The sequence below is a fragment of the Hyalella azteca genome, unplaced genomic scaffold, assembly GCF_000764305.2.
Source record: "Hyalella azteca isolate HAZT.00-mixed unplaced genomic scaffold, Hazt_2.0.2 contig11532, whole genome shotgun sequence".
Classification (NCBI taxonomy): domain Eukaryota; kingdom Metazoa; phylum Arthropoda; class Malacostraca; order Amphipoda; family Hyalellidae; genus Hyalella; species Hyalella azteca.
In genome coordinates this window covers 165257-192895 of record NW_025941525.1, presented here as the reverse complement: position 1 = coordinate 192895, position 27639 = coordinate 165257, and positions in this window count along the sequence as shown.

The window sequence follows — 27639 nt, the reverse complement described above, 5'->3', positions numbered from 1 at the left end:
ACTACGAGGGCGTCTTTATAGTTCTGCACCTTGCGGGCCTGTCAAGCCTTGCACTATGAGAGGCTCTTTAGTTCAGCAGTATAAGGGTCTTTTAAGTTTTGCACTATGAAGGCCTCTTTAGTTCAGCACTATGAGGGCCTTTTAAGTTTTGCACTATGAGCGCGCCTTTATAATTCTGCACCTTGCGGGCCTGTCAAGCCTTGAACTATGAGAGGCTCTTTAGTTCAGCAGTATGAGGGTCTTTTAAGTTTTGCACTATGAGGGCGTCTTTAGGTCTGCATCATGCGGGCCTTTTAAGTTCTGCACTATGAGAGCCACTTACGTTCTGCAATATAAGTGCCTCACACAACATCCTTGCTGAATTTAATATCATAATGTTAGAGTTAATTCAATAGATATGAAAACAAGCTTTTAATCACCCCAGACATCTATCCAATGATCGGTATGAAAAGAATGAATAAAATTATAATTGAAAATATACATTGATAAACAAAATAAATACAAGAATATCAGCCGTGCGTTCTCTTAGCTCTTGTCCTAACTTTGGAGCCTATCTGTTTTTTACAAATAATCAGGAATATATTACAGGTTTTAATTAACTTAAAAGAGAAAAGTAGAAAATGAAAGGGAATAATATGCAGATAAAGAATATTGTACAAATTGAATGATAGCTATGTAAACACCACTGAATTTATATCAATATGATTAACACAAATATAAACGGAACAAATAATGACTCAGGAACACATACCCACGTGATGGAATCACGGGACACAATGAATGAGTAGATAACATGTCTACACGAGGTCACATCTGTGGTGATTCAAAAGTAAAATTACAAACTTGAATTCTCATCGCAATCCACTACAATACGCTTGGAGATCACTGACAAAAAACTGAGGTGCACTATGTTTTTCCCGGGATCAAAAACCGTGTGCTTCATTGTTCATTTATCTCATTTTAAGGATAGTGGAAATTCAATTTTCTGTAATACAGAATTTCGTCACGTGTCTCGGACATAGACCCTTCGTTCAATAATAGCAGGAGACTTAATATATGAAATTAATTTTATGTATCAGAAATCTTACGTATCTTACTTCTTTCTTACGTATCACAAAACTGTTTTTAGCTAAAAAGAACATTTCCAATACTCCAGCCAAGAAGAAGAAGAAGCAGAAGTGTGTCAATTTACCCATTCTTTTATTAGAAAAAGCGTCCGATTAGTCATTAATCTCGCAGATTTAGGAGTAACGATCGAAGTTTGTGGTTTTACTGCTGCCGTGCGAAGAGAGATCGCTCCCGAGATGACCGCTCAAATCTTCATCTCTGGCGCCTCCAGAACTTCTCCGTCGATGTTGTGTTAGAAACTTAGCGTCTCCGTGAGTTTTGAATTAAGTCTCAAGAAAATCGTCATATATTGTCTAAAGGAATATTGGAGACATTTAATCGAGGTCGTCTTAAATGTACATGTCGAAATTTGTTTGTTTGCGGCTGCGTATTTGTTTTTGTGTGTTGAAGCAAAATCTACAGTTGTTCGAGCGCCTGTCTTACTTATTTGTCCAGGTGGAATCTATTTTACCTGGACTTTAAAATTTTTTCTTAATCACAAAATAGAAATAAGGCATTGCAGAACTAGAAGAAAAATATTGATCATAAACTTCAAATGTTATTTTTAAATTGGCAGATACGAGTACATTGATTAAATTAAGGAGACCCAAAAAATTTTCTTCATATTTCGAAACGAGGCAAAATGAATGTGAGCAAAATATAAGTATAAACGGGTCTTTCTTTTAATAGCATTCATTAATTTGGTTCATATTAAATGTATTCCAAACTAACGGGGATAATTGAACTTGGGCAACGCCAGATTAACGTGCTGGCTCCAGTATCTAGATAATTTGAAATTAACTTCCGATTTGGGTTATTATAAAAGAATCTCATTAAATTTTTTAATGACGGTACAATAGATATCCATTTTTGAAAAATTCTTCCTTCCAACACTGGCAATATTTTATTAGCTTCAATTTGAGATCAGTCATCATTACTAATATTTTTGAAAATATTCACACCAACATTACTAGTCGGAAATTTTTGTGTTTGGAATTCCTACCAGAGATCGGGAAACGTTCGAGGAAATATTCATGAAACATGCCTTTTAATCGAGCCAGATGACGTCGGGTAGGAGATTGGTGCTCTCTGTGGATGAAAAACAGTCTACTGCAATAGAGTGAACACTTGAGACGTGAGTCAGCATTTTACTTGCAGGCTAGGATTGAGCAAGTTCAATCACAACTCGAAGATTGGCTAGTCTTATAACGATCAACTCAATGATAACTAATGGCTCAAAATCGTAATTCACGACGTAACAAATCGAAATTCTCATATCCGATTTAATTGTTATCACAAGTTCGTCACGCCCATGCAACAAGAGTTTTATAAATGGTCGATGTCAAAGCTCAGTCAGGGGCCGAAACGCTTTCGTTGCTTACTCTGTAAATATTTGACGTGGATGTCAAAGTGTCATGAGACGAGGAATCTAACACTGGTAAGTGTGATCGGCTTCTGACCTAGTCCAGTAAGTGCAAAAATTTACTGGGGCAATTATTTTAATTCGCATTCTAATCAAAAAGATTATGACATTGCATCAAGCACCAAATATAGATATTTTTAAAGATTTGAGACATTAATTGTTCTTTTCTTGTGGAAATGTGCTGCGCAATAGGTAATTCTGTTTAAAAGATCATTACCCAGATATGGAATTTTTCAGACTTAAATATTAGAAGCTTTAGAAAGATCAATGCTGATGAATGTTTCTAGATAGAAGACAAGGATCGACCTCTTCTGATATTTTATATTTTCAAGTCCAAAACCGAATATCTTTACTGGTATTGTTGCTTAGCTGTGGGCAAAGTATTATTTTAAATAACGATCCTGATGCAGACAAGATAGTATCGCGAAAAACAATTCCCAACAGTAGATTTTGTATGCGAGCTTTGAGCAGCGTCCGACCAGCTGTCGGGACTATAGCCATCGGGCGAGGACAAAGACAATAACTGCGGACGCGAAGCCGTCAAAAACCTTCCGAAGACGACGCTTGACTCGTCCAAAACACCGCGCTATTCTCGCCAACGCCAAGGAATCTCTATTAGACTCACCGAAGCTCTGTCTGGGCACCACGTCATTGTTTCCGAGACCAGCTGAACAAGAAATAATCCCGAGCCGCGTTCCGCTTACAGATTTGGTTCAATGCTCGCTAGAAAAATAGTCATGAGTTCCATTGTTATTAACCGTGGTTGTGTTGTTCCCTGGCAGCTCAAGTGTCCTGTAGATACGAATTTATCATGCATTCTCTGACTAAATCAAAAATATGCCTATAGAGTTTTGATAATGATGTCGAGGGAAAATTTAGTCGTTTGTTTTTAGACAGCAATAGAAGGGAAACATTCTAGTTCTTCTTTCAGTGAAAGAAGCAGAAGTATTTAATTTCTATTATCAATTATAATCCAAATTAACTTCGTACGATTTTTCTAATTTTAGCTCGCCCTACATCGGCTACATGCTCCTTCATGTCGATGCTGAGCCGTGGGTTCAAAGTAAAGTGTTAGATTAAACTACGGTACCACGTTTAACATATGAAAACTACGATATAAATTACACGGCAGATCAATATTCATTACCTGCACTCAAAGGCTCTTACCGTCAAATATTGGGCCTGGATCGAGCTAAACATCGTTCGGTCAAAGCAGTACTTGCGAACACGAGTTGCGAAGTTAAAAAAGTCCAAGTCCTAATTAGATGGCAGGTGCCGACAGTAATCAGGCGATATCGTGTAGCAAGCTGTGCTGGAGATCATCGAAGAAAAATCTCCAGAAGCTGCAAGGCTTTGATGGCAAACTCTAGCTTGGTCGTAATTAATGCGAGGCTTCCTTAATGAAAAACAAGGCAACGTAGCGTGCACAATTAATATTCATGCCGGTACGCACAACGCATCAAAAAATAAATTTAACATTTCCCTAATTAATGCAGAAAATACGCAAAGAACTGCAAGGCAATTAATTCTAGGTCAACTTGACTTCAATGGTGGAACAAATTAGGGGCACATCAACAAATTATGTAGATGTCGAAAGCACGTGGCGCAATAATTATCACAGATTTCATGATTTCAATCGTCAAATTGTTCAGTAAATAGAGTCCTGTCCATTCGTGCACATCAATGCATGTGGCAAGCGCCGATATGAAAGTAGACGTCGCTGAGAATTCGCGTATCACGTATATCGGAATCTCGACGTCTCTAGGGAGCGGAGTGCCACACATAACCATTGACAAGCACGAAAGTTTTGGCGGATCGCGTCTTGGCAACAGTTGAAAATTTTCCTCTGCATTGCGCTATAAACTTCGTGCTGCTAAGGAATATCGCGGCATGTCCCAGGAGCTACCGATGCGAACTCATGCTCAACTGTTGGCATCATGAGCTCCTTGTCGAGAAAAATGATGTCTTTTCGAAGGCAACGCCGACTGAATGGTGGCCAAACAACCTTCAGTAACTCAGGGGAAAAGCTCACAAATGAGGCGCAATTTTTGCGACGATAAAAATCTAGATTTTCGCAAATTCTCACAAATCATCCTTCAAACAAAGCAATGAAATATTTGGTCGATTGAGTTGGTAAATTGTATGGTGTTAATAGTAATGTTTCTAAAGGTTAAATACCCGTTGTTTTAGCAGAAAAATTGTTTGTTGAATTTTGAGCATCTTTGGTTAATCTTAACGTCATTTCACCTGGACGTTGACCCTATTTGTTCTCCTGACGATTTCAGATTGAAAACTTCCTGCAAAGTCAAACAATAATTTCACGGAACAACATGGCTCCGTTTTCAAAGAACCTTGTGAGGCTTCGCTTAGGCAGCAGTAACAATACATGAAACAATTGCTAAATACATGTCAGGTGTAAAATAAATATTGTATTCATGTAAACAACCACATTTAATATAATAATAACGATCCTATGAGTATAATTTTCTGCTGGAAAAACTGTGATATTATTCAAAACGCTTCTAAATTATTCAGGACGTGGAGCTTAATGAATGAATCAAAGTTTAATTGTTGCCTCTCGTCTCACAACGAGCTCGGTAATATTTCCGATTGTAACCGGGTTGGCGGTGACAATGCTTGAAAATATCTATTTCTACTCTTCTTTCCCATTGCAGTGTCATAAAGAAGTAACAAATTCTTGAAAATTCACGTTGAGTAAAACTTTACGATATCATTATCATTCATACTCGTTCCATTGCTTCTAACGATACTTTAGATTGCGTGTAAGTGCTTGGTATTCTTATTGTATCAGATAAGAAGTGACGGGATTAAGCATCAGTATTAAATCATTCGATTCAAAGCGAGCTTCAAAAAATATACAGAATATTTTTCTTATTTATTTAGTACAATGCCTGGCAATACGACGTTACCAAATCTCGACGGTTCGCTGAAGGCAGTACACGATCCCCTTCCATTTGAAGAAGATGCAAGAGACGTTCGAAGACGAGGCAGACGAGCTTCTACATCGAAATAAGAATGACGATAATTGGTCTAAAGTTGGCCTCTGATGATCCACCGATGATTTTCAGCCATGGTAAGGTTCCTTCCTTAGGCGGGAGATCTGAGAGTCGTGAAGCTGCTTATAGGCTGAAGCCTCTTCTCTCCGCTTCAAGATAATTGGACGCCCAGACCAGAGCTTCTTATCGGTGGCAGTGCTATAGATCTCCTCGAGCTTATCTGCTCAAATTAATGGGTTAGGGCGATCTTAAGTCTTGGATGATCAGCCAAGATGAAAGGAATTAAGCATCTGTGGCATGTGGCTGGATTAGGAAATTAGATGCACACAATCGATTAGGCAATTAATTTATTGCAAGTTTGTTGCTTGCGGTTATTGCACAATTTGCCACATTTAGTCAGAGTTAGTGAATGTGTTCATAATTTCTGAGAATTGCTCGATATTTTAGCTGGCCAATGAGTTCGAGATCTTCATAAATCATAGAAGCTTCAGAATTCAATTCCCTCTCAAACTATCCTCAAGGTTATAATAAGCTTTTCACATGTGTGCACTAGTCATACAGATGATGTAACAGTGTGGTCTATAAACTGTATAAATAAAATAAGGATAACTCATATGCATACATTCATTAATTTGTTTACGCCCGTCTCAATGAACTAATAAAAACTTAATAAATTAAACTTTAAGTTCTTGACTGCGGAGGTTCATTCCTTTGCTAATTGGAACGACATTGACGTCATGCGGACACAGAAAAAAATGCATCATTTTAAATACTTTATTTAACATAACTTTATGAACAGAACTTAGAATGAATTCCTTTTCTAAGGAAAAATACTCCATGTGCCGTGTTTATGAACTTACAAGATTGATTTTCGTTCGAGCTTCAAAGGAGCTTAAATTTACCAGTGCATCCGAGCCCAGAAAAAAATATTGCAGTCATCGAGCTGTTTGCGACAGAATAGCACCGAAAATGCTGTCAGTACATGCTTATTTAGTGAAGAATGTCGTCAATAGTGTCGTTACAAAGTTATGATCGTGTGACTTATGATTTGGTCGTTGGCCAATGATGCCGCAGACCTGATATGGCTGATGATGCCGCAGACCAATGATTTGACCATGATGCTGTAGAATGGATGCAGATTGACATAGAAAAATGGAAAATATCTAGCTCAGCAGATAATAATAACGGTATTGACGGACATAAATGCTGGGCGCTATGTACACTGCGAGGCATGAGAAATAGCCAATATAATTGGCCGGAATTGAATCGGCTGCTTAAAAACTCGGCAGAAGATAAAACTTTTTTCTTCAATTAGAGGGCCGGAAAATTATATTTAAATATTAGTTTACATAAACAAACTAAACTAACGATTGTTAGTTTAGTTTCTTTTCGGTGAGTTAAAAAGTTTCATCTTCAAAACAACAGAGAAACTTGTCTCAAAAAAGAGCTAGTGAATATTAACTTGACCTCACTTCCGAGTAACTTTGTACGAAGTTGTGTGTACGTTAACAGGTGTTATGTTCTTAAACCTCTACATGAAAATCTCTGTTGGTGCTCGCACTGTCTTCCCTTCTTGTAATCATTGAAGCGAAAAAATTATTTTTTAAAACAACTTCGGTGAGCCGCGTGAAACAAATGATCAGCTACAAACTCCGGCACTGACCAGAGCCGCAAGAAATAAATGCACGAGGGTGTGTGCCGGAGAGACGTATCGGAGAGAGCAATCTGAGGAGTAAGCAGTGCTGTAGGGCACTCCCGGGCCACATTACAGCTCGATACTTGAGACTTGCTCGCCTCCCATAGCCTCATTATTCCAACACTGCTGCTACCTGCCGTAAAATGCGCCTTTTGTCGCAAAATTAGAGCCGCAAGAAATCAACTTGCGCCGCACAGCATTTGTTCGTAGCCTGGGGAGTTTAGATAAGGCAGGGAAGTGGGACATAAAGCTGTTGCACGGGGAAGCATGAGCCTCAAGCCAAATTAGAAACGAAATACAGGGTGAGGTACATATACGAGAATGTCGGCATTTTAAACGTAATAAAGGTATAACTGAATAAATTATAAATGTTGTAAATTTAATTAAAAAACGTTGCTATGTTTTTAAGAGTCGCTTATAATTTCAGAATTTTTAGTCAGCGTCAGTACTTGTAATGTTATCAGAATTTTAGTCATGATGATTAATTCAAAACTTGTTTGCTACGCGTTCATTGGTGTCGGACAAGGTTGTTCATGAAGCGAACGAGTGTTTTCCAATGTCCAATAACGGAATTTTTTCTGGTTTGCGTTGAGTAACCATTTAAATGAAAGTGGGCTTCGTCAGATACGAAAAGATTAGACAAATAAAGTGCTTCTGCAGCAATAATTTCTAACTTTTTCGTGCCAAACCCTCTCCGGTTTGCTAAATCCTTAGGCAGTAATTGCTATAAAATTTCAATTATAAATGTGCGAGATAGTCGATCCCTGTGTAATATTCAACTACTACTTCGAATTGATGAATAATATTCTTGTCAGTGCAATGGTATGCTGACTAGCAGCAGACGTCGTGGGCTGCAGAGCAAAGCCGTTCTGATCTCCACATTGTCTGGGATATAGGAAATGTTTTTCACGTCCAGAATCGTGTTCCGAGGACTCTGATGGTAGTATTGTCTCGTATTTCAAACAATTTATAATATTTGTTGGACGTGCTGGAGCTTTTGCAATTTTTTGAAACCGCGAAATGTACGCCGAATTAAAGTGGCGGCATGACAATAATTAACAAAACACTCTACATCGACTGTTATGTATTTACCCGACTAATGTTTCCTGACGACTGATTGTTTTGGACAAGCCTGCAAGACCAGCATGATATGATCTCCTTTAATATATTCCTGCCGCAAACTTTAAAATGTGTAACTATTAATGCATCGCACTGTTGTTGTTGTACAACTTAGATTTGTTCCGAAAGTATGTATGAGTAAATTGCATGCAAGATGGACTGTAAGGCGAAACTAATAATAATTAATATACCTATAATATGTGTACTTATATTTGGTTATTAGTGATAGATGGCAGAATTTGCTTGATTATCCTCGTACTCGTATACATTTATTTATCTATATTTTTATTGGCTTTCACTTTCTTTGCGTTTCTGTTATAGCGAGGCTATGAATAAAATTAAATTATTTTTTAATATATTCGGCAGGCTAGTTTTAATCTACCGATTTCACTAACCTGACATAAAGTTTGAATTCCTTCAGCCAATTGACTCCAAATGTTATAGCAGGGTACCACTTTACTATGAAATTGTAAATTTATTAATGTTCATTTGTTATTACTGATAGAATGGCAGATTCCTTTTCAGTAATTCAACCTCTTCTCGCCTGAACGTCTCGAAAATGCCAGCGAACGTTTTTGGATTGTTTTTAATGTAAGCGACAATCTGGGCATAATTTTTTGCATTTCTTTGTGTGTTTCTAAAAATTTTTACCTGAGTATTTTTTTTTTTGCTTTGCTGACCTGTAAAACGAATTGCAATCCTTGTAATTCGAAGATGCAATGAGGTTAAAGAATTTTCTTCAAGTCAAACTACGTTAGTTTGATTTTTGACTTCTAGAGGACGAAATGATTACAAAAAAAGTGAACTAATGACGAAGACTTGCTTGGAGTTGCTTTTTTGTTGGTTTTGGAATGGCGAAGAGTTGCTGGTGTTTAAGTTAGCAAGAACATAGAATGAAACACTAACCGAGTTAGCCCGACAAATGTTGTTGCCACGGCCTCGAGCATTCAGCGCGGATGTCGCTCTTCCAAACGAAGTGCAGAAAACACGTGTCTGCCATGTCAAAAATTCCTCGCGCCTTCTCCCTTTTTACTAATCTGCTCCAAGATGAGCTTAGCTCACGCTGTGACAAGGCTCAACCATTGGGAGTCTAGGCGCACTTCCTAGAGCTAAAACGAGCTTTACACGTGGAATTTCTCAAATGAAGTTGACATCTTGCACTGAAATAGAAGTCTCTTGGATTTCCTTGATCCTTGCAGACGGGGAGAATATCATCCAAAAAATTTTTAGTTTTCCCTAAAATTTAGAACGTGAATTATTATTATTTTTGATCACTTCCATATATTAGGCAGACCTATCCCACTTGCTTTTTTAAATTAATCCATTTGAGAGATCCGCATTGTGTATCTTTTTTAATGCCTTAATGATTAGTTAATTAGTTTTATCAGAATGGTATTATTCAACTACTTATTTCCCAGCGGAACACCGACAGCCGCATCCATCAATCATAACACTTATTTATTTACATCAAGCAAACATTTATTGAAATTTAAAAAATTACAGGAAATAAAATTACAGGTAATCGCTGAATCAAATTTTAGGTAGTATTGGAAAAACAATGAATAATGATGTTGAAAAAAGAAACCATTGGGAACCGTTAACGATCATCAGTCTTGAATTCTTACCAAACTCGTATATCATACTGATGTAATTCATGTAAAGCTATAGCTACAAAACATTATAAGATAGAGTTACTTCAAGTTACTGTTCCAATTGATCGACCATTAATTTATTCTACCTGAGGAATGCAGTAGTTTATTTTATTCAATACTATTGTATGTTCAGGTTATTAAGTTTAAAAACATTCAATTGAATTAGCTAAAATCCATAATAATGTTGAACTTTACTTCTTTCTTTATAATTCATACTCTTTCATCGTCTGTGCAGCGCACAGGTGCGAATAGACGACAACTTGTGCTTACAGGTCATCGCGTTATTGTACCGACCTAGACCGAATATTTATTGATGTATAACCTGCAGATGATGCAGGTCCCGCATATGGATGCCGGGTCTGAGTTTATTTTATTTTTGACGACACATCAGCTGGCTTTCAGAACATCGGTCTAATCTTATGCATTCACTAAAATCGACAAGGCAAAGCTAAGGACACGCTGTTTTCTTTTCTATTATTGCAAAAGCAATGAATTTGCATTAGATTACTTACACACATTGCCATCGTGTCGGGTAACATTTTTCTACGATTTATTAACAACAGGTTAAGCTTCTAGAATAGAATAGAATAGAAGTGTCGGCGTTGAAGAAATAGGCCCATGGCCTGTTGCCGATTCTTGAACTTTTCGTGACTTGATTCACAAGGGATCCGGCCTTTGGAACCCGATCTTTCCATAACTGACGATTGATTTAAAACTCGGTTACAGACTTGAGAATAAGCGGCTGTAAAAGGTGTCAGGGTAGAGGAGGTAGCTTGGCCATAGAAACAAGGGCTCTATTGTTCTACGCTGGCTAGGCAGTGCTGCACGTTGCCCTCTCGCCTGGCCTGCTTGTAGCCCTCGCTGAGTCTAGATCGCGTTATTTAAGATAGAAACACTTTTACTATAGGCTTTTTTCTATTTGCACTCTTTTTTACTGACTTCACTGAAAATTCAGTCATTCACTGACACGGATGGATCATAAAAAAAATGCAAAAAGAGTTCCGAAAACGGCACAGTTAAAGTTAAAAGTTGAAAATCTGGGACCGCAAAACACGAGCGTCCGCTCTCGACCACGACTGAAGCTTGACTATCTATTTATATCTATTTCAATTACTTATGATAAGTGTCAAATCATTATAAATAAAAATTTCTAGCGTTTCATTTCTTTTCTGAATTTATTAGTACGATAAACTGTTATCAATTTTTTTCTTTCCATGATACATACAACGTAAATTAACCTTGGCTCTCGAGTTCTCGCTATAGTTTCAAAACGAAGCACAGTTCTTCATCTCGAGCAATACTCTCAGTGCACAGTGCACAACTCGAGCATTCAAGCCCAGGCTATTTGAAGAAAAATACTCTCGTGCCTCGACATTTGGATAGCAACTGCTGTGTGAAGCAAGTTATGCTGCAATAGCAAGCCAAAGTTACTGAACATCAAGGAGCGGCCACAACAAACTTGTACAGAACTCGAGGTGTTAGTCTTGCCTCTGTCCGCCTCAACAGCAACACACGCGGTCTCTGTAGCTACTGGCGCTATATACGCTGCCTTTGACTGATAGTCTATGTTGGAGTTATGATTTAATATCCAGCGCATAGCACATGTCTTATACGTAATACATGTAATGCTTGTATCTATAAATGTAAAAACTATCTGAAAATTTCAAAGCCATAATTGCGAATCGCAGAAAATTTGTGAATAAAATAATATATTTTAACGATTAAGTCTATATTGAAAATGCTCATGAGAAGTATTATATTGATTTCATGTGTTTCATGAAGCTTCTCACCCTGCACTCCTGAGTCACTATTGCTATGAAGAACTGTTAGGTGCAAACTTTATAATCCTTTTGTGCATTGTAAGATTCGCCATAAATATATATTCACCAAAGTTCCATTATGGCTCCTGCCCATAGGAGCCATAATGGAACTAGCTTTTAACTAAACGAGTCTTGATATTGAATGGCTACCTACAACTGCTCTCATTAGACGCTCGGTTGTCATTACGAGCAAACTCTTAGTATAAAATCTATCTTCATCATAAGACACGACATTTGGATTCATAAAAACGAAATCTCTTTCTACAATGAATATTTTTTATTCTATAATAATTAAGGGACATTTAGAATTGATATTCGTGTCCCTCACGCCCACATTTGAGCAATACTCAAATTATCGACATTTGGTAACAGCTGGTAAATAGAATGCCTGTCACCGCAGCCCACCATCAGAGGGCAGTCTGAGGGCCATCTCATGGAGGGGCTACTACCTGCAGCGTGGAGCTGGAGCCTCGCAACATAAAAAATTCAGAATATTTGGTCTTAATAGCGACACACTATTAGTAATTTCGTTAGTCGTCCTGACCCAGTTTGGCCCTTCTAAAGTGCTACGTCTGCTCCCTGTTCGTGCTGTGGGTAAGAGGTGTCACTATTTTGAAAATATGACCAATGCATTTTCTGAGAGTACACTCTTAGTGTAACGAACACGCGAGCTGTAGGGCTTGTTGCACGGCATAGGCAGCACTAACCATATTGTATACGATCGTCATGCGGTTCTCTAACAATTTGTTGGCTGGGATTATGCAGCATTTACTTAAATGAACCACACGATATCTATTGAAAAAGAATATGTATATCGCACTGCAGTATGGCCAATTCGAAGCTAAACATAGTTTTATAACTGCATTCTAGGATTTATTTTCCCATGTACGCAAATACTTCATTAAATATGCCAGTATTTTGCATATGACCTTCGTCACATGTCAATACATACAGCATGTGCTCAACTGTAGATTCGAATTCAATATGCAATATTTTAATGCATAAAAAATCAGTGATTATATATGCTTTGAATGCACGACCAACTTTGATCACACTCTCGTTGAATCATCATCGACTATTGAAAATGTTTCAAATCATCATGCATATGTGGATGCCTGACTAGTTTCCTTGGAGACGGAGACATGATAGCCATCGGAAGGCGTCAGCCTCGCAAGAAGGCATTATGAGGCGTCACTCAGAGTGGCAGGTTCCTACGCCGAGGTAGAACCGAAATGTTTACTTATAAAATATTTATAGGGGCCAGTCAGAAGTTTCCTGGAGCCTCGATATCGGAAGCTTCCATAAATAATAAATGACGACGACATTCAAAGCTTTCTGGACATCTTTTTATAGATATCTTCAACGTTATTTCTCGCGTAACTGTGCGTAATTTAATTTAAAAAGCGAGAAATTAAATGAAAATTAAATGAAAATGAAAATTAAATGAAAGCCCATAATTAGAGCAGCTTGATTATAGATGCAGTAATGGCTTTACTAACGATGATTTTTCTCCGAATCAATGTTTTCTCTCAAAATTTCACTAGAAATTTGAAAATTAATAAACCATTTTTTAAATAGCACAATGTTTCAGAAAAATTGTATTCGATATTGAATTTTGGCAATGCAGTGAATTCGACATTTTTATGGCAATGCAGTGAATTGAGAGGCGATATCGCTTGTTTGATCATAGGACTTCATTTTCTGGTTTTAATCAATTTTAGGCTATTAACGAAATGCAGCATTCAATTACAAAACACAAAGTGATAATGAATAAAAAAAAATCGAAGGATTGAATCCGCAGCGATTACGCAAGCCTAAATCTGCCCTAAATGGTTTTTAATCCATTCGGAAAATTGAATGACTTGGCTTTTGGCATGACATCGTAATTGGTTTATTTTGGTTATAATAAAAGTTAATTTTTAGTGAGTCATGTAACTAAATTTTAACGTGAGGTACACTAACTTTTAGCATTAGAAATTTCACATGCACTTCCTATACCAGAATATATTTGTTGGAAATTAATTGGAATAAATTAGTACATTATTATTGTAAGGCAGTTTTGTAACGCAGATTTGTTTTTAGTTTCGTAAGTATTAATTGTCTCGAGCTCCTCTGATGTTCGTGCAGCTGCAACGTGTAGTAATGATTATCTTCGTTGCAAAGTTATAATCAATGCTCAGTTATTCAAATCAAGGAGAATTTGAACTCACAATATCTCGGTAAATTAATAATTTTTCGTACTTTGGCGTAAATTTTTATATAATTTTCCTTTCGCTTGATCATATGCTCAAATATTTGAATTGAATATAAAATTTCCCAATATTATTTCAAAACATACTTTTTATTATTATTCCATGTTTTCGAAATATTTGAACTTTTGAAACAAAACTGAACTATAACGGTGATTAATTAAGACGAAAGCACCTCAAAATGATATTTGAAGGAACATATCAGTAATTAAGTATTCAAATTTGGGAATTGGACCATAATAACTTCAGAGCTTCAGTTTTACCGTACAACATCTCACAAATACGGTATAAGTAATTCACTGGTGGATCTGTCACGTTTACTGTGGCCTTTACGAGTTTCTAATAATAGTTCTTCATATTATTTCTGAATAACTGTTGCCTTTATGATTTTTCAATAACAGTTGTTCACATAATATATTTTCAACTGTTTCTATAATTCATATCAAATTAATATTTTGCCATGATTTTACTTCAATCTATGCTTTCAGCATTTGAGGAATGTTTTTCACATCCCACGCACGTTTGCAACAAAAACGATGAAGTTAGCAATTAACTGAAGTCCTTGAACTTCACGTAAAATATTGTGAATGTTTCAAAATATTTTTCTTGAACTTCAGGTAAACTATTTTCGAATGTTTCAAAATATTTTAGGTTATGTTTAGAATGCTAACTCACTCTTTACTTACTTATTTGTACTTGATATACCATTTTGGCAGAAGTTCATGTCCTAACTGGGCGGCAAACGGAATTTGGAAGAAGCAGTTCATGCGAAAGATTGAATCGCGTTGCTGTAACTGGAACGCCAGTAAATTGAGTGAATAATGACCTGCTTGGAAGGCTAGTGAGGAAAACAGTCTCGGTTATTTACTGTTATATTCTCACGACGCCAGTTTCAAATTTTAGCCATGGCAAACGCAGCAGGATAAATGACATCTTTTAAATTAGTGCTTCGCATCACACAAGACGCACGCTTCGCACGCACCACACAGGAATACACTTACTGTTTTTCGATATTGTATTTTACAGTTTAATAATTTCAAATTTAATCGTAGCAGGTTTTAAACGAATAAATTTAATTTATTCAGCTAGTTACCGCAAAAATCAATATAATTCTTACAAAGTATATTCTCACTTTTTTCCGATATATGAGTATTTTCAGACGCAACAGCGCACGGTTTAAAGTTGGAGTGTTTGTTCAACATCCTTTGAACTCAAGTCCAGACACACGTTGTGCAGAAACCGTCATCGGATGTTCGGCTCAATTTCTGGCGCAATTTTAGCTGCTCTTGTGCTGGCTCTTTTAGTTGGCATTTCAATCGCTGTAAAAGCTCAGCATCCTCGAGAAGCGCAGAAATTTCAATGAGTCCAGATCCCTTTGAAGAAAATAGCAACGACACTGCAGAGGCAGCAGCAAAGCACCGAGACATTCGTGCGATTAAAAAAAAATGTGGTCGCAGAAATTCCTTGCTTTTGGTGGCTTCACGGGGCGAGAAATGGGAGCTCTTTATAGGCTGATTTACTCCACCAGTGACGACCTGGTAATAAAAGTCATGTCGTTACGTGGGCTGCCAGGCTTGGGCGGTAGGAACAAGCTAACACATCGACACCAATTTCCGAGCCATCGAACACCTTGATCATCAATGTTAAAATCAAAATGGGTACCACTTTTGCTTACAATTACAAATATTACTGAATTATGGGTGAGATATATCATTCAGGTGCTTAATTATTCAATTATGACTATATTTATCAACCGGCGACACAGGCCCGATACGAGATAACATTGATCTCCGGTCATGTCATGGCGCGAAAAATTTGCCTATAAAAATGACGCTCCAATAACAGAAATCGGCTTAATTTGAGTTTTCTAGTAACTATTAGCTGAACATGCATCCGTGGGCGAATTTTTCTAATGTTTCACAGAGAATTTGGAGTGAAAAAGTTTATGGGTATTTTGAAATAGATATAAGCGAATTAGATATAAGATATAATAAATATAAGCAAAATTTTCCCTAAATATGAACAATAATAATTACTGACGATCCTCTTTTTGCAAGCATCTTAATTTAATGTCGATAAGATATGATTACATTACAGTCTAGAAAATAATACACATATAACGCAGCCGACACCCTTAATGCATGTATATTTTTTGAATCATAACTACGGCATTACTATTCATTACGAAAACATAACGAATGTTTAGCACAATTAATTGCTGTATTGTATATTCTAAGCATGCACTTAAAATAAAACAGGTGCGGAAAATCTTTTAAACTATCATTTTTCATCAAACTGACAGTTTCGTTCGTGTGGTGCTGTTTTCCATGAAACTTTTCTCCAAAAAACTTCAAACAACAAGTGCGCAAGGCGGTAAAGAAAGTCCAGAACATCTTAAAAAGTTTAGGACAACATTTCTATAATGAACAAACTTGCAGCTTCGCCAGTTTAATCTCCATGCAACATAAAATATTAACTCTTACAAATGAAATAACTTACGTCGAAGATTTTATCTGTGAATGCGTGGGAGCGTTTAAATGGTGCTAATATCTTTAAGGGAGTCAGGGAGGAATATTTTTCTCTTAATTAATACAGTAAATTTTAAATTGAAAAACTCAATGAACCAAAGACGTAAGCCACATGTAGGCGTACCACATCTCATGCACAGACGCAGAATGTTTATACTGCACATTTATCCGTCTAATAATTCACGGAAATTCTTAACCACGAAAAGAATTAGGTTATTTTCATTGCAAGTTAATTAAAGCTCTGTGAGTCGTCGCTGTATTTTGTAAGGTGAAATCACCTCGGATTGCAGAAAAGTAAGTGCTCATTAAAGTAAGGAATGAAGTGCTTAAGGCTTAGGTCGGTCACCAAGGCACATACCGGGGCTTTGTTAGGCTCAAACGAGGGATTCTAAGTTTTTTTGTCAACTCGCCAGCTCCTTAAGCCCTCATTTATCCTGCAAAGTGCAACTTTAACACTAAAATTGCCTGCACCCTGTGGTTTGTCTTTACAATATCTGATCAGAAAATTCTTCGCAAAATAATTTTACACAGCAATATCCAATATGGATCAAGTATATAGCAGCTTCTTCCCCCAGAACACTCATCAACTTCTCCCCGTAATTTTGGATGTAAGACTCCCGCCCGTTTGATAATTATTGCAGTTTCCCCCAAGAAAAAATTTCCGCGCGATGTACCGACATCCTTGATTGCAATTACCGCTGCGTTCTCCGGTGAACGGGCAAATGGGGTAAAAGATTTAAAGCCCAGATCCTGATCCATTGGCTAATACATCCTCGATATGGTTAAGTTATCGTGCTCCCTGCAACTGATGTAAACGAGGCTTGCTACATGATTGCAATCGTGAATTACTGCAGGGATAAAATTGATGGGTAGTATCGTTACTTCGTTCCTTGCATTTTCTACTTCGTCCCTTATATATCCTGGGACCTTGCATTGAAAATATTTTTCTACATTTTTTAATAAGTTTATTGATGAGAGTTTACGTTAATAGTTAAATGTATATATCATAAGGATTGAGTTATATATATGAGTTATATTATATATATACATTTATATGTAATATTTTATAGATCTCTTGCTCTAAATTTCTGAAACATGCCGAAGATAGTCCGACTGTCAAGATACCACTTGTAGAAAGTCCTCTTCCTCTGTACAAGGAAGCCCCAAAAGGCAATTAAAACTCAAGGCGAAGCTCATTGATTCTGTCGATGAACCTCGTCTTTGAAGGCCAAATTTGAAAGTAAATCTGCATCAAAGTTCAAGTTCAAAGGGTATTATATGATGTTCTTTAAATAATGTCATGTAATATATCGGCTTATAAGCAGAGCTGGGCAGCGCTACTTGGAAATGTAGCGGCGCTATCGCTACCGCTACATGCTCTAAATGTAGCGGGCGCTACCGCTACACCCACTAGATTGTAACGGGCGCTACCGCTACCGCTACAGTAAAATGTAGCGCGTTACATTAGCCACTACAATGGCCAAAATTATTGGAAATCTTTAAATATTTATTGTTCTGCTATTAGGATTTACTCATTAACATTTAATGATAATAAAACATTTTTAAAACATATCAATGCAACTTTATTGCAATTAACATAACCGAACTAGTATGGGTTACCCCAGGGTTAGATACAGTAAATACAAAAGAATTGATGTCACTTATTTGCTTAAATCGCAAGTTAACCAAAAATTTAAAAGCAAGGATTAAACCACAAATGTTCATATCTTTATGGAAAACGTTTCGGAGTCCAGCTCCATCGTCAGTTCGTAGAATCTATAATTTACATAGAAAGTCACAAATTAGTACAATTGAAAGCACAAAAAACACAATTAAAAATATCCGTCTGTAAACAAAAAAGTTTTGTTGGAGAGTAGCCGGTCCCCTTAAGTAAAATCTAAAGGCTTTATCTATAAATGTAGCGGTAGCGCTGTAGCGGCAAAACCTCGTATCGCTACTTAAATATGTAACGGGCACTACCGCTACCGCTACATTGCCTTAAATGTAGAGCCGCTACCGCTACCGCTACTGAAAATGTAGCGGCCGCTAGTAGCGGCCGCTACATGTAGCGCGCTACTGCCCACCTCTGCTTATAAGTCGTGTAGTGAAAATCAACGGTGGCTATTTCTTAGGTGAAATTAATGAACGGTTCAAGTTAAATTTGATCATAGTAATGCTTCCTGTTTGATATTCTGGATATAAGGAAACTGGAGAGAGTCACAAATACTTTATACATTAAGGAAAAGAGTAATTTAATCTAAAAAAAATTCATTTAACTTTAATCGCGTGAAAGAGGCTATAGAAAACTGAAAACTGCTGGATAATTTTTCGTGGTAATTATTATGAATACTGAGGATGTGTATAAACAAATGTTTTTCATTTTGATTCCTTGGTCATTGGTGACGCCAATGAATATAAAATGAAATAAAATGATTTCATTTATCGTAATAGACAATAATCTCTGATGATCTAATTTTCTAGCTTCATGAACATGACTCATGATAGTAAAAATGACAGTTCTCGCTTAAATTTTCATTCGGATCTTCTCCAACAACTGTTCTTCCAGTGATATTCAGGAATGTTTGTGTTACACTTCACCGATGTAGACCTAGCGGAGTCACGCATCACATAAAGCCAGGAAATACTCAACACTGGCAGTTTTTCCCGACATGCCTGCTCATCAATATAGTTAGTACGTTACCTTGCTGTACATTTCCATCAATGGCTGCAAGCACTTGCACCAAGCGACCAGTTCCTGGCTCTTATTCAAAGCAAACATGAGAGGCTGTGCGTTAGGAGCCTTCGAGTGGCTGACGGCGGTGGTGTTTGCAGTAGCGTCCCGAGCGTTTGTTTTGGGTCCAAAAACCAGTCGAGGCTTCCGATCAAAATAACGTCGTTGTCAGCCTGGCTTCGAGCTCGAGTATGCATTAGTTCACTTCCTGGTTTCCTTTAAAATAAAGTCTTGGTAGATAAAATGTTAGGTCTGTAGGTGAACATTCTGAAATTTATGCTACTAAACTTTTGCTCTTCCAATTACGGTTATAGAATAAGTATAAAGTCTATGGACCGTGTCTGGTAAAAGTCAAATACCAAGGAAAACCACTTTTTGAAGAGAATTTTCTTACGATTTAGGGCAATTTGTTCATCCTTGACGTTCGTGCCGTGGACTGCTTTTTGTTTTAGTAGACTTGACGGTCACCAACAGTCCCTGTCCAGCTCTAATAGCATAATTGAGAATGAAACCTGCTCAATTTCGCTCGAATTTTTATCGGTTACAAATTACCGCCTAAATTGTGTTCTAGTCGTCGTGCTTGAACCCGATTCCCACGACGCGTTTTGTTATCAGCGCAACACGAAAAAACATCTCAATTCGATCGCTCGAGCTCTTTGAAGAGGAAATTGAGCAATAAATTGGACCTCCCACGCCCACCCTTGCCTACATCCTGGCACGCATCGACCAAGAAAAACGAAATTTGGCTTCCACCCACGAGCACGAAGTCCATCATCGCTGCCTGATGACTCGTTGCAGCCTCGCCATCAAGCGACTTCGTTAAAGTCCACAAGCTGCAAGGTCACCTCAATAGCCTCCATCACTGTGAAAATCAAAGGATAAATTAATAAGTTTTTTTCTCCTCTCCTACAATTGGCAATATTATTAACACTGCTTCTATACACTATATCTCATACTCAAATATGAAACTGATTCATGTTGTCGTCTCAAATGTCAACAACATAATTTTCATGTCAACTTTGAACATAGAAAACGCTAAATTTATTTTTGAATTGAATTAGGGACTTGATCAATTAATTAACTGTACCAAAATTAAGAGGTGAGCTCGTTGAAAACTCTGTTTATGAACTGTGGACACCTTGAGGTGTATATCAAATAACTACAAAAATTTGATTTTAACAAACGCCATTTTTTCTTCAGATGTCAATATCTTAGCTCAAAGTTAAAAAGGGTAAAAAATGGAACGCTAAATGTTCAGAAATTTGATGTACAGTATTTAAAAAATAGAACATAAAAAATGTGGGCTTAAGAACAACGATGTTTTTCTTGTTTGCGTCGCGACTCACGAACGACAGGCCATTTCTGCGAGAGCAGCGTAATGCTGGGAAGCTTTGCTCGCTGTATCTCTAAGTTGTCTTCATGAAAGTCTACTGCTGCTCGAGACCACTACAAACTTCTATACGGACTTTGCGCGCCTGCATTCATTTGGAGCCACAAAATACGAGGTTGCTGAGACAAGACCTAGAAAACTTTGAAAATTCTTGTTTTTCGTTGTTTGGATCCAAACAGAATGTAGAGATCTAGAATTAATTTCCTTCGCGCGAGAATATTGCCACTTATAGTTACTAATTACATAAAATAATGGCCACTATTTTTGTTCCTCCTTTAGAAAATGTATATTAATTTATCGAGTCGGTCATTTTTGATAAAGTGCATTATTAGTCATCATTATAGAGCATTCAAGAGAATTACAGAAAACCAAAAGTTATTTTCCAATACCTCAGGTAAAATGTGTTGAACTTTTTGAGACGAAACAACCGACTTTATGGACTGTAAGACAGTTCTTCACACGACTACTGATGAACTAAAGTAATTCTGCCTAATCGGAAATTAAATAAATAAAACCGACAACCATTGTAAGAATTTGAATTATTGGAGCTCAGCTGGAATGAAAAAGACGTTGTTGGCTTTAAATCCGATTTAGGAGTGATTTACATGCCAGAGAACAGCTATTAAGCTTCATCCTCTCACAGTTCAATTATAAATGACTTAATTTTAATTGCACAAGTGCTTACAGAAGGCTTTTGCTCCCTTGCAATAAAATACAATTTAAGAAAAAATACATGAATAAAAGAAACAAAATGATAAATCAGCCTGAAAAACCAACATAACTTCACAATATTAATGATCGCAGATTTTTAATTTTGATTTAATCATTTTAGTTTAGCCATAAAAGCTTAATAAACCAATTAGCATCAATATATCATTCATATCTTCTCACTAATATTTTAAATGTGCTAGGACTGAACAAGTGAAGTCCACGCATGTTGTCGTGGCTGTCAGTACATATCAGATGACCTTGGTCCTGATCCCTTGCTAATATCCATGCTAATGTTGGCATGCCAGTTCCTGTATGAATGCGAAAGGCAATGCAAATGCCGTGGCCGAGGTCATGGTACTGAACAGATTTGGAAGCGTTGCCCATTGCTCAGCTCCTATTGAGTGTCCGCTAAAATTAGGTTCTTGCTACTCTGGGTGTTGGAGGTGGTATAATGTTTACATCTTAACTATGGTGTCCTTATAGTAGATCATTAAGTCATCGATGAGCACCGACAGGTTTTGTATTCAAGTTCGGGATAATTCAGCACACATTAAGCTCATGTGATTGCTTTTATTACAAATTTACCTGGAAATCGGAAGCCAAAAGAATTTCAATAATAGACATAATATTTTTAATCGGTCTTTTTATACAATTATAATGAAAATTTAGATAGCGTGAATATAACGTGCAATTAATTCGTCGAAAGCGCTACAAATTTACGTCTCGCCGAAGGCGATTTAAAAATTATAGCATCCCTCTCCGGTTGCTCTGGTTTCAGGATTTGAATATTTTCAAGCAAAAGTCTTGCCTTTCCTACGTTAACCGTTAATGTCATTATCCGCTCAAAATGATTAATGAATCACCTTTCACGAAATATTGCGTTGAAATAATTTTTTGGTTCATTTATTTAAATCTTTTTTGTTCAACTTCAATGTTTTATTTCTTTATTGTATTAATGAATTTTCGAACAGATGATGGAGCTAGTCTTTGATACATTCTCATAATAAATTGCGATATTATTTGCTATTTTCTTCACATCAAATTCCGCTTATGGTTGTTTGAATAATTCAGCTAGCTATGACTAATGTTTCTTGCGAAAGACATAAGACGATCTTCTAAGGCCACAGAATTCCCATTTATTTGCCATGCCCAGCTAACAAACAAATAACAAGATCTCTGGTGTACTCAACCTAAGTTATGAGTAAAAATTCGTATAATTTCATCACAGCGCGTAATCACGGCCTAGATCTGTCCCGATTAGTTTTGAGCCCATAAACAAACTGTTGAAAATATTAACTTATAGAAAAACGCGATGATGAAAAAAGCGTCAGATTAAGGCAAATTGAATTCAATGCACATGCGTAAACAGTCAAAAATTTAACTTTATTCCACCTAAAACATACAAAAAGCTCTGAAGTGTTAATTTCGGACGAGAATGAATTCCGCCGTCGTAATTCTTGAACATTTTGGCTCCGAATTCTTGGCTATCTCACTGAATACCGGCTTTAATTTGCCCACAGATTTTTACGTCTACCTCATGTAGGCATTTTGGTTCCAAAATCTCGTTTAAATTCTTCCTTCCGGCTTTTAGATCTGAGGGTTCTGAGTGAAAAGGATAGAAAATCCGATTTCAGATCTCTTGAAGCCTTGGTATCACATTCATGACATAATCTCGCATTTATTCATAGTGATAATCCTTTTCTGGCATTTCGATCCGTGCCTTTGCTTTTTATCAAATATCAAAATGAAAAAATTATAGTTTACGTTGCCACATGGAAAAGTTACCGCAAAAAATACAACATTCTTTTCCGTATCTTTGTGCACGACACACGAGTTTGTCTTGCCAATTCACATTTAAGCTAAAATAACTCATAAAAATTTAAGCTCAACAATGTATATGTTGCCATTGAAATTTTGCTTTCTACCAGATTGTGCCCGTAATTCACTTCTGACAAAAGTTTAGGAAAAATTTGTAAGAATTATCTCTATGAATAAATATCAAATTTGCATTGTTTTGCAATAATAATATCAGATCTATTTTGGGCCAGAATTTTTTAAATATCATGAGAATTTATCCAATTGCAATATGAACAATTCATCTTGTCCCTTGCTTTGACATCTCGATTTTTTGGGGGGGATAAGAAGAACTGAAGATCAAGGTTTTAGCGGCACCGCATGCCTGGCATCGTTTCCCTGTGCCCGCTGGTGTGATCGGGAATGTTGGTTATTTTTTATTTCTCAGTTAATATGATCAGTCATCATGTTAGCTTCTCTGGATTTCCCATTTTTTATTTTTGTTTCTTGTATGACTTGAACGGCCATGTTCTTATTACCTATATTCATAGGTGGGTTAATTTTCTGGTGTTTTTGACCAACTTTAGTAAAAACATATTATTTTGGATGCAACCATGTTTCTAGAATGAACTCAGAGCACGCCAAATTACTCAGAGCAACCCAATTACTAAACGATATACTACTCATATTAAAGTTCAAATATTATCGTTATCGTCGGTTAGGTTGCGATACTAAATACGATGTATAAGCTATGGTATGAAGCTAAGTAAACTCTCTCTAATGGCATGCAGCTAGGTCGTAATATCACGTGTATCTCAGGTGCGTCTACGCTTCTTCCAATGCCTGCATGAACATTTCTAACTTATCAAAACTATGTATTCAGTGTTGAAACCCATTTATTTCAATTGAAATTGAAATTGAACTACGACTCTACCGCAGGTATAGAAATGATTATAAAATCTCTGGAAAGCAGCACAGTGTCGTGCGCTTTAAATTAATTTCATGCCCCGCTGAACTGAAAGCGATGGCTCTATGAACACGATTGAAAAACGTTCATGCACCTCCAACAGTTCCATAAAGAGCTCTGTTATTTGTACAGGCTGATTCAAGGATTATTCCCGCTTTGTATTTTGCGCCAAGCAACCAGACGTAGAAAAACGAGCGGGAAGTATTTCATATGAAAGTCAAGGTCATGAAGTTCTGTTTCCCGACTAGTCAGTTGACACTATGCATTGGACAAGACAAGTGAGCAGCGTGCGTTTGCTGGAGCGGCGCACTTTTCTAATGGCCGTTTTGTCGAGTTGTCTCCGTCTGAGTCGATATTTTCCAGAGCGCCTCATCTCCTTGAGAGGAGACCTTCCTCGGCTTGCCCGATCCCCCCAATTCGCTCCGTGTGGTTTTTTTATTGGGTTATCATTAAATCAATTATTTACTATGACTGTCCAAGGACCCTCAACTTATTTGAAGAACAACACACGCCAAGCCATCGCCAACATACCCGTCAATATACTTCAGCGAGTTGAACGAATCTTTAAAAATCGATGGTCCTAATAATGATAATAATGAATCGATGGTCCTAAAGGGGACCGTTACATGTCCGATGTCATCTAGAAGGCATCTCCGACACGCGCTGCAGACATTCCGTGATATAATGAGGCGTCACCAGACCGCGAAGGCATCGGAACGTCAGAACAGCGACCTTGAACTGCGTGCGCTGCTACATGTGCAGCCAGTGAAGATCGCGCAATACCGGGGTCACGTTCGTTACGGATTGCGTTCGTTACGGATTGCAATTCATTTAGTGCCGCGGCTGGAAGTCCACCGTGTGTGGCATTATCAAAATCCACTCTGGTCGGAACGAGCGTCGCCACGAGGGCCTAGATGGCCGGCCTCAAGAGACAGCGGCTGATAGTACGTATTCCTTGCAGAGGGCCGGCAATGTGATTGTTCACAGAAAGTTCCGCGTAGAGCAGAATGCCAAGGTTACGAACCAAAAACGCAGGCGTGACGAATGCGTTTCCCACGCAAACAGGGTTGTCCGGAAGCTGACGCCAGCGCCGAGCAGTCTAAACCAAATATAGTCGTTTTTTGTTGCATTGAGCTTGAGTGGTTGGAGGGCATCCATTCGCAGACGACGTCCATGCAGACTTCCGGACCATCAACGCTGCAGCGTCATTCTGCGAGCAGTAACCATAAATTTCGGTGTCGTCGGCGAACATTTGCGGATTCGAGCCATGTGAATCAATTATGTCTAACACGTCGAAAGTATTTAACGAGAAGTGGATTGGACGGAGAACTGATCCCTGTGGTACGCTGCAAGTGACCAACGATGGCGTAGAAGATGAGTTCCAGCGTAGAACAAGTAGGAATCTATTGCTGAAATAGGACTCGAAACAACGCAGCACTGTGCTGTGCAGGCCGCATTATACGCCAAGTTGACGCCATAAAGTGGCGTGGTCGACCGTGTCAAACGTGGCCGACAGGTCGAGTAAAGCTAGTACCACAATGTCACCACGGTCTACTACGTGCAGAATGTTTGAAAGCATCTTCAGCACAGCGGCTCCCGTCGAGTAGAGATGACGGTATGCAGACTGGAGGCGGGGAATGAGACCGGACTGCTGAAGATAGTTGTTCAGCTGTGGGGCCAAAATGCGTTCCAGAAGTTTCGACAAAATCGCCGGGTTGAAGATAGATCGGTATGATTTAGCATTAGAAGCGTTAAGGTCGGTTTTTTCAGTAAGGCATAATGTAAGCTGATTTGAAGTTCTCCGGAAAAACACCGTCAGTGAGGCAGCGGTTGGAAAGTTCGACCAGGAAAGGTGCTATGGTTACGACATTCTCCTTAAGTAACGACGTCGGCAATGGAATGTTAGCTCACGTACTGCTTGTTGGACAGCGCACGTACTGCAGCGATGACACCGTCAGCTGTGACGCAAGTGAACTCTTGAAGCACACAGTCCAACGGGCACGGGGCAAATGTTGCCGACGGAGCATCGGCTAACAATGCGCGCGCAGCAGACATTTTGCTTTCTAAAACTGCATGGAATTCCTCCACACTTACGTCACCCAAAGCATATGTATGGCTTCTTTCCATGAGTTTATCCAGCGAAAGCCACAAATTTCATGGGTCGCTGCGTTGCGCGTCGACTATCTTGCCAAATAGACTCTTTTTTTTTTAGATCAAGAAGGTCGACATAATTTTGTGGTATAAATCGCCATGTGGAGGCCACAGCAGCTGCAGCAACGATACTGCCACTGCTGTTCGCCCGGTACACAGTCCGCTGGAGCAGTCGAACCCCTAGCTTCGAGACCCGATATTCATCGTCGAACTAAGGGTCGGAGACTCGTTGGGGTACCCGAACTGTGCGTGCAGGAATGAGGTCATCGAGTGCACAGGTCAGCTCGGTATTGTAGAATTGCACTAGGTCGTTGACTATAGTACCAACGTGTAAGTTGGTACTATAGTCAAGCTAACATAGTTGGGAGAACTGTAGTTTTTCGCAAAAGACATCGCCGTCGAGGTCCCGCTACAGAGGACAGGTACGCAGGATCCGGGCGCATACAAGGCACCGTCGACTGAAGTAGTCGATGGTCGGATGTTGCGATCTCGTTGATGAGCTTTCGATGAGGGGTAATGATGATCGCGATGAGTTTGAACATCGTCATATTATCAATTTTTGCCCCATAGGAGACCAGGTTTACATCAAACTTTAAATTTAAAATCACATCATACCGATAGCACCACACACTATTGTCCGGAATATATATCTTTTAGGCTTGTGGATCATGTTATCCAGAATCCGACTAAAATTCTAGAAATTGTCGAAATATTGCATGGCTGATCCAAGAAAAGCCTCATAAAACCTAAATGTAGTGTACGTATATTTTCTTTCTGTCTCCCGAATTTTGCGTTTCTATTTATTCAACAAATAAACACATTCCACAGTCGGCATACAAAAATGAATTTTTCAACATACCAGTACGCTTCTTCCAGTAACATTTCCCAATGACTCATATTTCCACTACAAAACTTCATGTCCAAGTGATTTTAAACCCGTAAAGTTTTGTAGATTCGCACTCAAAAGGCCCAATATATTTTCAGTGTCCGACTGCAAAAACACACTTCACGTCTTTGGATTCGTTTTAGGCATAGCGCCTACGGCCACGCTGCAAGCTCCACCTTTGACGTCATATACCGTCCTTTACAAACTGCTTCACATAATTTTCACATTTTTCTGGCGGTTAAACCCAAAACAGGCTGCTTCAAATCCCAGAGCGCTTCCACGTGCACAGGATCAACGCGATGGCGTTATAGATTGCACGTTAGACACACATTAAAGAAACGCACATGATATCATAATTTTTAGTTTTTTGCCGTTTTATATTGTCCCATTTGGCTATC